At 42.1% G+C, this 16,633-nt stretch overlaps 1 pseudogene; it reads left to right on the forward strand.

Moving 5' to 3' along the window:
• The first annotated feature begins 13,500 nt into the window (after positions 1-13,500).
• LOC103350637 (U1 small nuclear ribonucleoprotein C-like) lies at positions 13,501-13,944 on the forward strand (annotated as a pseudogene).
• Positions 13,945-16,633: the final 2,689 nt, after the last annotated feature.

Below are 16,633 nucleotides of genomic sequence, written 5' to 3' on the forward strand. Positions count from 1 at the left end.
GTTAAGTCAACAACAGGAGTCACTGTGCACTTACTCCTCATGCAGGATCTCGGTCTCTAATGTGTTGTACATTGCGATTTAATGCTATAACTAGTACTCAAACAGTATTTTTCACTTTGTGTTTCTATGTGGGCACAAACTGTTGAAATCTTAATATATGCTAAACTGATCTTCTGTATATAAAGAGAATTGAAAATGAATCTTGATGTGAATGGAAGGGGAGAGGGAGTGGGAAAGGGGAGGGTTGCGGGTGGGAGGGAAGGTATGGGGGGGAAGCCATTGTAATCCATAAGCTGTACTTTGGAAATTTATATTCATTAAATGAAAGTTAAAAAAAAAATAGTAACTTCAACACCCCATTCTCCTCAAATAGCAGATCATCCAGATTAAAAAAAAAATCCAGCATATTTCAATTCTGAGGTATCTTTACTATCAAACAAAGGTACCTAACAGATGTTTACTGGACATTTCACTCAACAGCTACAGAATACACATTCTTCTAATCAGAACATGGAACGTTTTCTAGGAGAGACCACATTTTAGGCCACAAATCAAATCTCAGCAAATTTAAAAGATTGAAATCCTATCATGTATCTTCTCAGACCATAACAGAATAAAGCTAGAAATCAATAATGATAGAACACTCAAATAATTAGAAATTAAAGAACACGCTACTGAATGATACTAGGTCACAAACACATTTATAAGAGAAAATATTTATATACTAATTGCATGTTATGTCCTGGGTGACACCAAAAAGACAACTCACAATAAAAGTCCCCTATGCTACAGCATCACATAAATGGAAATGGCAAATTTTAGTATCAAGAATTTCTTAATTTCCCTTTACCATTTAGGTCTGTTTTCTCAGAGAATATGTAGTCTACATCCTCTGACTAGAATAGACCATGCTTCTTACAAATGTAGGTTCCTGCCTAGAAACTCCCTTGCTCAAGTGAATGAGAATCTTCAATGTGAACCCAGAGACAAGCATTTTTAATGTTTCCAAAGTAATTTACATGGCCAGCAAGGCTTAGGATCCATAACCAGTATAAAGGAGCTTCAATATATCCATAAAACCATTCCTATAAACATGTGATTACCCTCTTAGTCATAGTTTCCCAGAATAAAAAAATAGGAGTCAAAATAAAGGGTAACTTCACAGAGGAGAAACCTAACATTTTCCCAGCCAGGTGACCAAGGTTAACATCAAGGGTATAAGTAAATGATATAATGATATAAGTAAATGATGCTTATAATGTGTATCTTGACGTGATGTGATGGGAATAGCTTCTTACCTGTGTCGTTTTCCTTCAGAAATCTGTAAGCCTACTGTAATTCAAGGGAAGTATTAGACAAATACCAAACGAGGAACATTCTACAAAATACCTGGTTAATAATCCTCAAAGCTGTCAAGATCAAAAACAAGGAACGCTTGAGGAACTGTCACAATCAAGAGCTTATTGGACTTGATAGCTGAATGTGATGTGATTTCCTAGATGGGACCCTGGAGAAAAAAAAAAGTAAAAACTAATGAAAATGTGGACTTTAACAATGTATTAACATTGATTGTGGCAAACGTACCATACTCATATTAATGTAAGTTGCTGCTTTCAGGGAAATCTGGGTGTGGACTATATTGCAATTCTCTGTACTACCTTCACTATTCTATAGATCTAAGCCTCTTCTACAGTAAAACGTTTTAAACGTTTTTAAAAACTGAAGCCAAGACAGTAAAGCTGATCTATACCAGTTTTCTTGGCATTACCCTAAGAGCCTACTATTTAGTCCATCAATTGAAACTTCATTCCACACAGGTTAAAATCATTCAAATGAAAGCATTGATCAAATGATCGACATCAAGGTGTGTATAACTAGAAAGCTTAATTCTTCTACATATTTCATTAAAGGCCCCTGTGTTGTATAATCCCAGAGAGGTTTACTCACACCAAGTGTGAAAGAAAATCATTCCAACTGAACACAGTGTATTTCTGGGCTTGTTCTAACTGCTGGACTATTTGCATATCACAAGTAGATATCATCCTACTTAAGCAAAATGTAGAATAAAGACGGATGCCATCAGCAGGGGCCACTGGGGTCTGATGCTTGTTTCCCAAGTGAGTCTACCAGGAATACAATAAAGGGCCAGCCTCCAGTGCAGCTGTTTAGAATATGCCACTAATCTTTTCTACTTGTGAATGAACACTTGTCTTGACCTTGTTGGTGATGGGACGTGGCCATTGTCCATTAGCAGTGATCACAGATCTCTCTCCTTCTCACTGCTTTCTAGATAACTTGATTTACTCCAGAGAGTAAACCCATCTGATAAAACCCAACATCTCACCAGCAAGGTCAAAACAGGGGGAGAGAGGAGAGAAAATCCCAGAGCATCTTTCTCTGCCTAACCCTTAGCCCACGTGTTACATGCTAGAGCAAGCTCTGACTGGCTTACATGAAAGAACCACTTATTAAATTTTTTTTGACAGGCAGAGCTAGACAGTGAGAGAGGAGAGAGAGAAAGGTCTTCCTTTCCTTTGGTTCACCCTCCAAATGGCAGCTACGGCTGGCGTGCTGCACCCATCTGAAGCCAGGAGCCAGGTGCTTCCTCCTGGTCTCCCATGCAGGTGCAGGGCCCAAGCACTTGGGCCATCCTCCACTGCCTTTCCAGGCCACAGCAGAGAGCTGGACTGGAAGAGGAGCAACTGGGACAGAATCCAGTGCCTCAACCGGGATTAGAACCCAGGGTGCTGGCACCGCAGACGGAGGATTAGCCAAGTGAGCTGCGGTGCCAGCCACTTCTTGTTAAATTTATAAGAAGTTTTTAAGTTGGTTGCTAAACTATTAGTGACTTTAAATCAACATGGTAGGGATATTTATACTTCAAAAATTGGCCTAACATTCAAATCAGGGTTTTCTTTCTCCATTACATGGGGCCAGCTCACCAGCATATACCACTGTGCCCGATGTCATAAAGGTATCTACAGATTTCAGAGCCCTGTTCTCCTTTTCTGGTCATGCAAAGACCTGTGGGATTTTTACTCTGAAATGCAAAAGATAGAGGGTTTTTTTTTGTTCTTAAAGCCCTAGCTCCACTCTCTTGGCCAAGTTTTTTGATCTCCAGAAATAGAGTGCTAGTCAGCTAGCTCAAATAAAAATATAAGAATTGGGATAGTGAGTGAAAAGTTGCAGAAGAATCTCAGATGAGCCATATTGAAAGGGCAGTCTGATGCTGGGGTACATTGCAAACCTAACAAATCTTCACCACTCAGAGTCGGACAATTGGCTGGTCTATAGTTCAATCCATCACAGGCTGGGGGAAATCACTGGGTAAAACTGCTATCCCTTTTATAGGGGCTGTGGTTCACACAGGCCAGCACACTGAACCACAGCCCGCATCTTACCTGTCAGCTACATGGCCTGTTATCTTTCCCTACAGACTCTAGGTGGAAATTGATGCCCTATTTTTATCTCACTTTTTGCAATGAAATTCACAAGATATGTCAGAAAAGCCGAGTTCTTGAGTGACAAGAGAAGTGGGGAAGAAACTATCAAGTTATATAATTCTCCTTAATGAGGAGGGAAAGGTTAGGAACTGAAGGGATTTCATTTTGACAATTATGTAGCCCTTGGTATGTGACAGACATGGTGGTCAGGCAGTGATGACAAGGATAGGCAAATCTCCCAGAAACTTAACATTTAATAAGATGTTGCTCCAATTGGAAATAAAGGATAGCAACAGCAGAGTTCATAGCCTGTTGCAGGTAGAATGATAGAGGCTGCTGATGGTTCTGGGCCTTTGTCCCTCTTTGGTTCCCCCACCCCCAATTCCCTGTTATACTCTGAACTGAAGAGCCAGCTCTTACTTACATGGAGTCTGGAAGTTTCATCACTTAATTATTTATTTGGAGAGAGAAGGAGAGTGATGTAGAGCAGGAGAAAGAGAAGGGGATGGTGTCTCCCATCCACTGGCTCACTCCTCAAATGTCCACAATGGCCAGAGCTGAACCAGGCTCAAGCTGGAAGCACAGACGGCACTCAAACCCACAAACTCCAATACAAGAGGAGACTTAGGAGCTGTGCCGCTCATTCAAAACACTGTCAACATTTTCAAAGAAAGCAGGTGGAGAGTGAAGAGAACTCTAGTCCCAATACCACTTTTGAGAAAGGTGCATTTCTGGATCCCTACACTTGAGAGTCTAAAAACATCCCATATGAAGACCAATACAGGCACTGATGGGATTTTCCAGTGCTATCCATAGCCAATTACCTATCGTGGGTAGGAAGATCAATAGAAATTTCTTGGGCTACTTGTGGAACATAATGCTTAACACTGTCTCCCAGGGAAGATGCACCTTCAGTTAAGTCACCACACTGTAGCTGCACTTTCGTGAGCCCAACCCCTGACCAGTCCATTCTCATGTGGCAAGTGTATCTGCCTTGCAAGATCAAGATGTCAACCCTAAGAAGGGGAGTTTAAGTTATTATAACAAATGAATTGAATTCATGGGCTGGAGATTTCCAAAATGCAGACTATACCATTGATATATTGCTATTTTATCTTTATTCTTCAGTTATAGGAGTTAAGCTAATGTGGAAATAAACTTTCACCATCTAAGCTGTGGTGGTCACAAGACATTGCTGAGTCCAAGACTTGCTGAGCTCTGTGTTTGAGTTATAAGCACAATCAGCAGCTGCTCTTAATCCCCAAATTACAGACTTAAAGGAAAACAAGAAGTAAACAGGGCAAAATGAGTCACGACGCATTCATTAGGGTACTGATAAGTCATTCACAATACATATACCACCCACCACTGATCAAGTACTGACGCTTGGCACTGACAATACACTGACACACACAAAGATATGCTCCCTGTGAAAAGGCTAAAGTAGTAGTACAGGTTGAGCATCTCTTAGCTGAAATCCTGGTGATAAGAGTTTCATATTTCAAACTTTTTCCAAGTTAAGAATATTTGCGGCCGGCGCCGCGGCTCAATAAGCTAATCCTCTGCCTTGCGGCGCTGGCACACCGAGTTCTAGTCCCGGTCGAGGCACCGGATTCTGTCCCGGTGGCCCCTCTTCCAGGCCAGCTCTCTGCTGTGGCCAGGGAGTGCAGTGGAGGATGGCCCAAGTGCTTGGGCCCTGCACCCCATGGGAGACCAGAAGCACCTGACTCCTGGCTTTGGATCAGTGCGGTGCGCTGGCCGCAGTGCGCTGGCCGCGGCGGCCATTTGAGGGTGAACCAACGGCAAAGGAAGGCCTTTCTGTCTCTCTCTCTCTCACTGTCTACTCTGCCTATAAAAAAGAAAAAAGAATATTTGCATACTTATAGTGAGATGTCTTGGGATTGAGACCCAAGCCCAAATAGAAAATTCACTTATGATTTATATTCACCTTATGTGTAGAGTTTGAAAGTATTTTTGAATAGTATTTTTTGTGTGCCTATGTTTTTGTTGGGATCCATCACGTGAAGCCAGGTGTGGAGTATTTTTCACTTGCGACATTGCATTGGTATTCAAAGTTTCAAATTTTGGTGCATTTCAGATTTTGGATTTTCAGATTACAGATCTCAACTTTTATCTATTTAGTGCTTCTACATTAAAACAACATCTAAGTGGTTTTTCATAGTAAACTCATGTAATTAATCCTATAAAGTAGCAACATTGTCTCCATTTAGAGATAAGGAATCTGTGGAATAGACTAAGATAATCATCACAGGGGCAGCCATTTAACCTAGTGGTTAGGACACCAACAACCCAGAGTGCTTGGCTTCAATTTTTACAATTTTTAGCCCCAGCTCCTAGCTGCAGCTTCATATTAATGAAGATGCTCAGAGGAAGCAGTTGATAGCTCAAGTAATTAGGCACCTTGCCACCCACATGGGAGACCCATCTTTGAATTCCTAACTCCTGATTTCAGTCCAGTCCAGGGCTGGCTTTCTTGGGCATTTGAGGAGAGAACTATGGAAAGAGAACACTCCTGTGTGCACTCGCTCACTCTCTCACTCTTGCTCTAATTCTCTATCTCCCACTCTCCTTCTCAAATGAATATATTAAAAGTTTAGAAATTGGCCGGTGCCATGGCTCAATAGGCTAATCCTCCACCTGCAGCACCGGCACTCCAGGTTCTAGTCCCAGTCGGGGCGCTGGATTCTGTCCCAGTTGCCCCTCTTCCAGGCCAGCTCTCTGCTATGGTCCGGGAGTACAGTGGAGGATAGCCCAGGTCCTTGGGCCCTGCACCCCATGGGAGACCAGGAGAAGCACCTGGCTCCTGGCTTCAGATCAGCGCGATGCGCCAGCCACGGCAGCCATTGGAGGGTGAACCAATGGCAAAAGAAGACCTTTCTCTCTCTCACTGTCCACTCTGTCAAAAAAAAAAAAGTTTAGAAATAAAATAGTAAGCACAATGTCATTACTGTATATATAATTTCAAGCCTATCTGAGGTCTCTCAAAGGATGTAACCCTGGTGATTGATTTCAATGTTAGACCATTGGGTCATGGATGAGTTCCTTAAGGATAATTTTGTACTTTCTTCAATGACCCATTGATAATTGTTTTTTTTTTTTTTTTGACAGGCAGAGTGGACAGTGAGAGAGAGAGAGAGAAAGGTCTTCCTTTGCCGTTGGTTCACCCTCCAATGGCCGCCACGGCCAGCGTGCTACAGCCGGTGCACTGCGCTGATTCGATGGCAGGAGCCAGGTGCTTCTCCTGCTCTCCTACGGGGTGCAGGGCCCAAGCACTTGGGCCATCCTCCACTGCCTTCCCGGGCCACAGCAGAGAGCTGGCCTGGAAGAGGGGCCACCGGGACAGAATCCGGTGCCCCGACCGGGACTAGAACTCGGTGTGCCGGTGCCGCAAGGTGGAAGATTAGCCTAGTGAGTGGCGGCGCTGGCCGATCATTCAGTTTTATGTTAATTTCCAAGTATTTATGAATGTTATATTGTTCTTATTGTTGATATCTAGTTTTATTCCTTTATGGTCTGAGAAGATACATGAGATGATTTCAATCTTTTAAATTTGGGGAGACTTGACTTATGGTCTAACATGTGGTCTATCCTAGAAAATGTTCCATATGGGGCTGCTGTTGTGGTATAGGGGGTACAGCAGCGGTCTATGACACCAGCATCCTGTAGGGGTACTGGTTCTACACCTGGCTACTCCACTTCTGACCCAGCTCCCTGCTAGCATGACAGGGAAAGCAGCAGCAGATGACCCAAGTGCTTGGGCCCCTACACCCATGTGGGAAATCTGGAACAAGATCTCTCCCTCCCTCTCCCCCTCCATATGTAACTCTTTCAAATAAATTTTTTAAAAAAAGAAAAATTTCATGTGGTGATGAGAAGAATGTGTATCCTTCAGCTGTTGCATAAAATATTCTGTAAACATCTGTTAAGTCCATTTGCTTGATAGTTTTTTTCAACTCTGGTGTATTTTAACGGATTTTTTGGGGGGAGGTCTAGGTGATTTGTCCGTCTAGATGATTTGTCCACTGATGAGAGTAGTGGATTGAAGTCACCCACTATTGTTGTACTAAAGTCTATCTCTGCCTTTGGGACTAGTAGTATTTCCTGTATATTTCTAGATGGTCTTGTGTTGGGTACATATATATTTATGATTGTTATGCCATCTTGCTGAATTGAACCTTTTTTTAAAACTTTTTTTTTTTTGACAGGCAGAGACAGAGAAAGGTCTTCCTTCCATTGGTTCACCCCACAAATGGCTGTTACGGCCAGTCCATGCGCTGATCCGAAGCCAGGAGTCAGGTGCTTCCTCCTGGTCTCCATGCACTCCCGGGCCACAGCAGAGAGCTGGACTGGAAGAGGAGCAACTGTAACAGAACCACAGCCCCAACTGGGACTAGAACCCAGGGTGCTGGAGCCACAGGAGGAGGATTAGCCTAGTGAGCCGTGGCGCCTGCCTGAACCTTTTTTTTTTTCTAAACCTTTTATTAAAACATAATGTTGGCCGGCACTGCGACTCAATAGGCTAATCCTCCGCCTAGCAGAGCCGGCACACGGGGTTCTAGTCCCGGTCGGGGTGCCGGATTCTGTCCTGGTTGCCCCTCTTCCAGGACAGCTCTCTGCTGTGGCCAGGGAAGTGCAGTGGAGGATGGCCCAAGTGCTTGGGCCCTGCACCCCATGGGAGACCAGGAGAAGTACTTGCCACTGGATCAGCGCAGTTCGCCGGCCGCAGCACGCTGGCCGCGGCGGCCATTGGAAGGTGAACCAACGGAAAAGGAAGACCTTTCTCTCTGTCCACTCTGCCTGTCAAACACACACACACCACACACACAATGTCTTGGGCCAGCACTGTGGCTCATTTGGTTAATCCTCCGCCTTCGGTGCTGGCATCCCATATGGGCGTCGGTTCTAGTCCCAGTTGCTCCTCTTCCAGTCCAGCTCTCTGCTTTGGCCCGGGAGTGCAGTGGAGGATGGCCCAAGTGCTTGGGCCCTGCACCCGCATGGGAGACCAGGAGGAAGCACCTGGCTCCTGGCTTCAGATCAGTGCAGCACCAGCTGTAGCAGCCATTTTGGGGGTGAACCAATGGAAGGAAGACCTTTCTGTCTCTGCCTAACTCCATCTGTCAAAAATAAAAAACATAATGTCTTTATCTCTTTTTACAGTTTTTGATTTAAAATCTGTTTTATTTGATATCAGAAGTTACACCTGCCCATTTTTGGTTTCCATTTGCCTGGTATATTGTTTTCTAGCCTTTCATTTTCAAGCTGTGTGTATCACTGTTTGTGAATTGAGATTATTGTAGGCAGCATATAGAGGGGTTGGAGAATATAACCTATTTACATTCAAGGTTAGTATTGCTAGACAAAAACTAAGACCTGTCATTTTGCTGATTGAATAGTGATTCCACCTGCTCTGTTAGCCAAGAAGGTGGCAACATGTTTTCATGTTTACTTCTAATGGAGGACACCCTTCAGAATTTCTTGTAAGGCTTGTCTGGTGGTGGTGAATTTGCTAAGGTTTTGCTTATCTGGAAAATGCTTCATTTCTCCTTCACTTTTAAAGGATAGCTTTGCTGGACGTAACAGTCTTGGTTGGAATTGTTCTTTTAAGACTGAGTATATCATGCCACTCTCTTCCTCCCTGTTGGGTTTTCGCTGAGAAGTCTGATGTTAATCTAATTGGTTTTTTTTATATGTAACTTGAAGTTCTTCTTACTCTTTAGAAATCTCTCCTTGTCTAATTTTTGAAAATAAGATGACAATATGCCTTGGAGAAAATCTTTTTTGGTTGAATCTGCTTGGGGTCCTTTGAGCTTCTTGGATCTGGATGCCTACGTCCCTTTCAAACCTGGAAAAATGTCAACTATTTCATTTTGTAGGTTCCCAATGTCTTTTTCCTTTTCTCCTCCTTCAGGAAAACCTATAATACAAGTATTTGGTTGTTTAAGGACCTATATTTCACATTGACTTCTTCCTTCTTTTAAATTCTTCTCTTTATTTTTGTCTGATTGGGTTTTTCAAAATTCTTGTCCTCAAGGTCAAAAATTATTTCCTCCAATTGGTCTATTCTGCTGTTATGGCTCTCAGTTCTATTTTTTATTTCACTGAAGATTTCATGTCCAAAATTTCTATTTGATTTTTTAATTAGTTGTATCTCCTTATAATATTTCATTCATTTCCTCATTTCTTTTATCTGTTCTCCCTTGAATCTTATTGAATTTCCTTACAATCCTTATTCTATATCATTTGACAGATTTCCTTCAGTTTAGGATCTAATTCTGAAAAAGTATTGCGTTCTTTTGGAGGCATCATACTTCATCATGTCACCTGTGCCCCTACATTGATGTATGCCTAACTGGTGTATTCATCCATTCTTTTTAGAGTAGGTTTTATTGGAAAAGAGTTTATAGTTTAGCTAGAAGGCGGGGTATCACTTGGCTTGATGCTTTGGCTTTGAGTCTAGGTGAGCAGAGGTGTGAAGTCTCAGTGGTTTCTTCAGTTTTAAACGATGTAAACTGTATCTATAAGTGACACAGTGATCTAGTTATCTGAAGTTCATAAGGATAGAAGTGCGGCTTTGAGATGAATAAGGATTTTCTTGGGTGTGAATGTTTGGTCTACAAGAGTTCAGTGTCAGTCTCTCTGGCAAATGTGATAGCCAGGGCCATGTTCTTAGTGCTGATGGAGATAAGGGTAGTTGCCCCCTTATTCTATTGGCAAGCCTGAGTGATTCTGGGGCTTATGGTACCAAATGCTGTGGCTCTAGGACCATGTTATATGGACGGATCCTTCCTCAGGTCCTGAAAGGAAAATTCAAATGGTGCTGGGCTTATAATAACAACCCTAGTCTGTGGGTTAGCCCCAAAAGCTATAGTGAATCCCCCTTGCTCATATAGAATATATGAACCTAGCAGTGTGGCTAATGCCCCAAAACTACTATGGCTTCAGGATGCAGGGGGTCTGTCCTTTGTTCCACATGTTACTTGACTCTATGATGCTGGTAGAACAGAGGCGCACTGCACAGCTTTTCACTGCTGAGTAGGGTGCTCTGTGTGAGTTGGGGAAGAGGAAAGAAACGAGATGGCTTCATTGCTCCAAGCCTGGCAGTTGCTCAGACCCCAGTCAGCTCTCCAGGTTGATGTTAAAGATAGTAGGTAACTGTGGAACTCCCTCTCAACTAAACCTGCCAATGCAGAAAGGTCCATGACAATTTCTTCCGACCTTGACATGGTAATATGGTAGGTCACAGCCAGCAGCTGACTACACCACATGGCTAACTACAACAGTATTTCTGTCTTCTCTCCTCTTGTCTCATGGAGTCTTCATTGTTTTTTCTTCACTTCTTCATCAACGATTTCACAAGGTTAGACCCCTGTAAACATAGTGCTTCCTTTCGTCTTTTCATATCCCAGGGCAGCTTAAGTTAGGCTATACCCTATTCAGCCATCTTGGATCTCCCAATTCAAATTCTTAAGCTATTTAACACAATTGAAAGGGGGGAATCCACTCAAATTCTTTCTATGACACAAACATTACCTTAATTTCAAAACCAGAGAATGACCCCAAAAGAGGTAAATAAAGATTATATATCTAAAACTAAGGTCCTAAACAAATTACTAGAGGAAAACATGGCAGAAATACTGTAATACACTGGCCTAGGCAAAGACTTCTTGGATAAGACCCCAAATCACAGGTAATAAAAGCAAAAAAGAGAAATGGATTATGTTAAGCTAAGAAGCTTCAGCACAGCAAAGGAAACAATCAACAAACTGACAGAATGGGAGAAAATATTTGCAAACTATGCATCTTATTAAGAATTAATATCCAAGATATAAGAAGCTCAAGAAACTCAATAATAAAACAAATTCAGGTAAGATATGGGCAAATGACATGAACATGCATTTTCAAAGGATGAATACAAATGGCCAACAGAAATATGAAAAAAATGCTCAAGATCACCACCCATCAGGGAAGCGCAAATAAAAATCATAATGAGTTTTCACCTTACCCCAGTTAAAATGGCTATCATACACAAATCAATAATAAATGCTGGTGAGGATGTGAAGAAAAAGGTACCCTAATACACTGTTGGTGGGAACATAAACTTCTATAACAATTATGAAAGACAGTATAGAGATTCCTCAGAAATCTGAAAATAGATCCAGCCATCCTGCTTCTGGTAATATACAAAAGGAAATGAAATCAGCATACAAAAGAGTTACCTGTACTCCATGTTTATAGCAGCTCAATTCACAATAGCTAAAATATAGAATCAACCTAGATGTACATCAACTGATGACTAGGTAAAGAAAATGTAGTACACACAATGGATTACTACTCAACCATAAAAAAAGGATGAAATCCTGACTTTTGCAACAAAATGTATGCAAATAGAGATACTTATGCTTAGTGAAGTCAGTCAGACTCAAAAAGATTAGTTTCTGGGGCCGGCGCCGTGGCTCAATAGGCTAATCCTCCACCTTGCAGCGCCGGCACACCGGGTTCTAGTCCCGGTTGGGGAGCCGGATTCTGTCCCGGTTGCCCTTCTTCCAGGCCAGCTCTCTGCTATGGCCAGGGAGTGCAGTGGAGGATGGCCCAGGTGCTTGGGCCCTGCACCCCATGGGAGACCAGGATAAGCACCTGGCTCCTGGCTCCTGCCATTGGATCAGCGCGGTGCGCCGGCTGCAGCGGCGGCCATTGGAGGGTGAACCAACGGCAAAAGGAAGACCTTTCTCTCTGTGTCTCTCTCACTGTCCACTCTGCCTGTAAAAAAAAAAAAAAAAAAAAAGATTAGTTTCTGATTTGATAGTAAATATAGAGTCATAAAAATTTTAATATATATGAGTGAAATTGATATCTTGGGATTTGGTTATGGCTTATATTCCTTGTCTATAGTCCTGCTGAACAGTGATCCTTCTACTTTTACTTGTTGAACTGTAGTTAGTGGATCACTAAGCCATTGACCATGAAGTAAACTGAAAAACATTATCCACAAATTTAAAAAAAAGGCAGGAAGAATAGGGGTGTAGGGAGGAAAGGATGGAAGTATCATTATATTCTGCTAATTATGTCTATTAACCACATGACATCTGTTCTATTAATTATTAAAAATTAAAAATTCATGGAGAATAGGAAAAATAAGAAGTTTGAATCATTAAACCATCACTGGAGGTATAAAGCTGGAGTAATCTCATCCTCCCTCATCAAAATGGAAATACTAAGTAGTAATAACCTGCATAACCCTAGAGCACAGAAAATCAGTGGTGACATAATAATATTTGCACAGCTGGGATGGGCATTTGGTTTAGCTGTTAAGATGCTGCTTGTGACACCTGCATCCCATATCAGAGTGCTTGTGTTCAAGTCTCAGCCATTCCACCTCTAATCCAGCTTCCAGCTAATGCAAACCTTGGTAGATAAGATGATGACTTAAGGACTTGTGTCCCTGCCACCTACTTGAGAGAATCATGGGAATTCTGGACTTTTGGCTTTGGACTGTCCCAACCCTTACTGTTACAGCCAGTTGGGAAGTAAAATACCAAATGGAACATTTCTGTCACTGTCTCTCTACCTTTAAAATGAAAATAACTAAAAATAAATATTCAAAAAAATAAGACATGCATAGTCAATTGTTTGGAATAATTTAAATATTTTTTCTTAAAGATATGATATTTTCTTGGTAAAATAGATCTTGTCAAGATGTCCTTGTACCCCCAGGTGGCTTCAGTGCCAGTCATTCAGTTTGGAGCCATGTGTGTTAGAGAACCTGAGGATATGGGTGCTATGCTACCTACTCATCCTAGTCAAAACCTGACCCAGCTAGAAAAATACCAAGGAATGAGCAATTCTGAGTCTCTGTCTCACTTCTACCTACACAATTGATGCTGATAGTTAATGATACTCCAGTGGTTCTGAGTGTAGTTTCTCAACCAGCAGCAGCAGCAGCACCTGAAATACAACCAGAAATACATTTTTTTCAGGCTCCACTTACAGGTCTGCAGGATCAGAAGTCTGGAGAGTGGCAAATGGCCTACAGAGCAACATGCTCAAGTTTTATTGTGACTACTGACACACATACCTCACCTAGGACTCTCCATCTACCAGAAAGAGAGCAGTGGTAGGAAGAACAAAGAGAATGTGAAAGTCTACTATCAGAAATGGATGACAGAGCCTGACTGAAAAAGCAATGGCTGCCTTTAGACCAGGAAAGAGACCTCCTACACCATTGTCTGCTCCTCCTCCTGCAAGAGTGATGATCCCATCACCTCCCAGTCTCCCAAGTCCTCCTCACCCCTGTATATTGCCAGCAGCCCATATTGAAGGACCTCTCATGATGCCAATAATGGGCCCTCCCCCTCCTAGGATGATGCCAACGGAACCTTCTGTAATGAGGTCACCTAAGGGAGGCCACATGCCAGTGGTGAGACCTCTTGTCCATCCCACGGTGGTGCCCACTCATCCAGGAATGACAGCCAAACAAGGATAGAGAGGCGGCCTCTTCACAGGAATCCTGCATCACTTATTCTGCTTCACCAGGAGATCACGGTGCTGGGACTCTGGGAGTTTTCTAACAGCATGACAAGGAAGACTCACTCCCCTTCCTATCAGAGCGAGAGTCACACTGGAGGGAAGCAGCAGGATTTTAACAAGTGTAGTTTTCATTTGTATTGTGAAATGTGAAAATAAAATTGTCAGCTCTTTAAAAAAGTTAAGAAAGAACCTCTGGAGAGAGGCCTAGTAATCCATTTTAAAAGACCTCCTGGTGATTCTGATGTGTGCTGTAAGGATCACCACGCTTTTCTGTAAGCTACTTAATCATCATACATTTCTAGTGAGATACAAACTCCAAGAATATATTCAATTTCTAGGTTTGTATTATAATCAGATTTTTTAAATATTCTATTTTTAAAATAATCATAGCATTGTAGAAGTACAAAAAATAGTACAGAGAATTTCTACATATCCTTCACCTAGCTTCCCTTGACGGTAACACCTTACGTAACCATAATTGTGTAACCATGGTACATCTATTATAATCAGGAAATCAACATTGGAACAAGACTTTAAACGACAGTCTTCAAAGACAACTAAGTGTGCACTTAGCCTAGCAGCTAGGAGGCCCACATCCCACAGTAGAGTGCCAGTGTTCATTTTCTGGCTCTGACAATGCAGATCCCGGGAGGAATCAACAATGGCTCAAGTAGGTTTTGGCCACTCACATGAGAGAACTGGATTGAGTTCCTGGGTCCTGACTTTGGACCCTGTACAACCTTGGATAGTGCAGACATTTAGGCAGTGAACAAATGAAGTGTTATCAACTCCAGGTTCTTTGGCTCATTTACAAATAGAAATTGGCAAGAGGCCAATGTATAACCTAGACAAGGTTTTGGGGGCTTATGCCAGGGAAGAGTTTCAGCCAAGTGACTGACTGGAGCTGAACAGATGCTGTTATAGGGTTGGGCGATTTGGCAATTCCCCCTAGGTTCATGACATTTTGATTTACATCTTGGGTTTGTACCTGGCTCAACGTTCTGCAGGCACTGCCGGGTTTTCTTGCAACACTCAAAATGGCAGTTGCTCACTACTGGTACTTCAGCAAAGTCACCTATTGGTCACATTGGGCTATTCTGGGTATGTGTGCAGGTTGAAAATTCCTTAACAAGGGAGCAGGCGGCTTGCTTTAGCAGGTAGGATTTGGAAGCTCTAGGCTCCTGATTGGTTTGGAGCTGAAGATGGACACATATCCGGTCAGGAGGACTTGATATAATGAGTTCTGTTTTCATCCTGTTCCAGGAACACTCTTGTGAATATTCTCTCTCTCATTCTCTTTCGCATAAAAAAAGCTATTGATTTTGTTTAAAAGATAATCAGATATTTAAACTGCAGTTTACATTGTCTAAAGGAATTTAAGCTTGAAAATGAATCCACAAAATCCAACACTTCATATTAGTTTCCAGGGCTGCTGCAAAAATTATCAGGAACAAAGTGACTTAAGACAACAGAAATGTACAAGTCACTCTCCCCTTGGGGAGGCCAGAAATCTGAAACAAATATGTCAGCATAGCCATGCTCCATCAGAAGGTTCTAGAAAAAAAAAATCCTTCCTGGATTTTCCCAGCTTGTGGTGGCTCCGCCCCCTCCTTACTTGTTGCAGTGTAATTCTAATCTCTACCTCCATGTACTACATGGATTCTCTTCTGTGTCTATTATTTTCTGTGTCTAACAAGGGCAATCTTGGATTTATCTAATCCAGTATTAGATTTATCTAACCCAGTATAAACTCATCTCAATCTTTACCTCAATAACATCTACAAAGACCTTCTTTCCAAGTAGGCTCATAATCTGCAGTCTGAGTGAACATAAATGTTGGAGGGGCAGTATTCAAGCCATTTGTTAAAATCTGCTAGACTGATAAGTAGAGTAACATTTATAATCTAAAGATAACTAGGAACTAGGGCTTTGAGAGCATTCCTTTAGCAAACTGACTATTAATTTGGAAACAATAGAAACTTGAGTAATCTGTTCTATATCCAAGTCACTCCTCTCAAGGTCACAGCTCACACCAACACAAAAGAATACTTTTATCTATAAGGCTCTGGAAGATGGCTTTCCTTAAATTTATACTATTCTTTTTCTTTTTGAAAAGAGCAGTTTCTGCCTGATGTTCACCTGAACTGAGTAAGTAGTCCTGGGCAAGATGAACACCTGTCATGGCAAAGCAGCTTAAGAACAGTATTCTGTATCAAAAGGCCAGGAGAACACGGAGTTAAAGCAGCAGTGAAGGTCACATCTGCAGAGAATAAGCCTCACACAGAGTCAAAAATACTCTTTGCCAATTAAAAGAGAGCAGACTACAACAAAAACATAATTTGTCAGTTTGACCATTTTTAGAGTCTTCAGGGAGCAGAATTATAAGCCAGAAATGATTTTTAGACAAAAAACAGCTTGGCTAACTCTGGCTTATTTTCCAAATGTCAAATGATCCCAACTAGATAGCAACTCCCTCAGACTTCTTCCATAACAGGTTTTCCTATACTGCCCGTCTGCTGAGGGTCAAGGCAGGGGTCCAAGACTGAGCTGCCTGCTGAGAACATTCCAGAATTTCATGACTTCCATAAGACACCCGCAGAAGAGCCTGGAGGAAATGTGGGCAGTGTCTGCCTCCAGGCACAGGT

The sequence above is a fragment of the Oryctolagus cuniculus genome, chromosome 4, assembly GCF_964237555.1.
Source record: "Oryctolagus cuniculus chromosome 4, mOryCun1.1, whole genome shotgun sequence".
NCBI classification, from domain to species: domain Eukaryota; kingdom Metazoa; phylum Chordata; class Mammalia; order Lagomorpha; family Leporidae; genus Oryctolagus; species Oryctolagus cuniculus.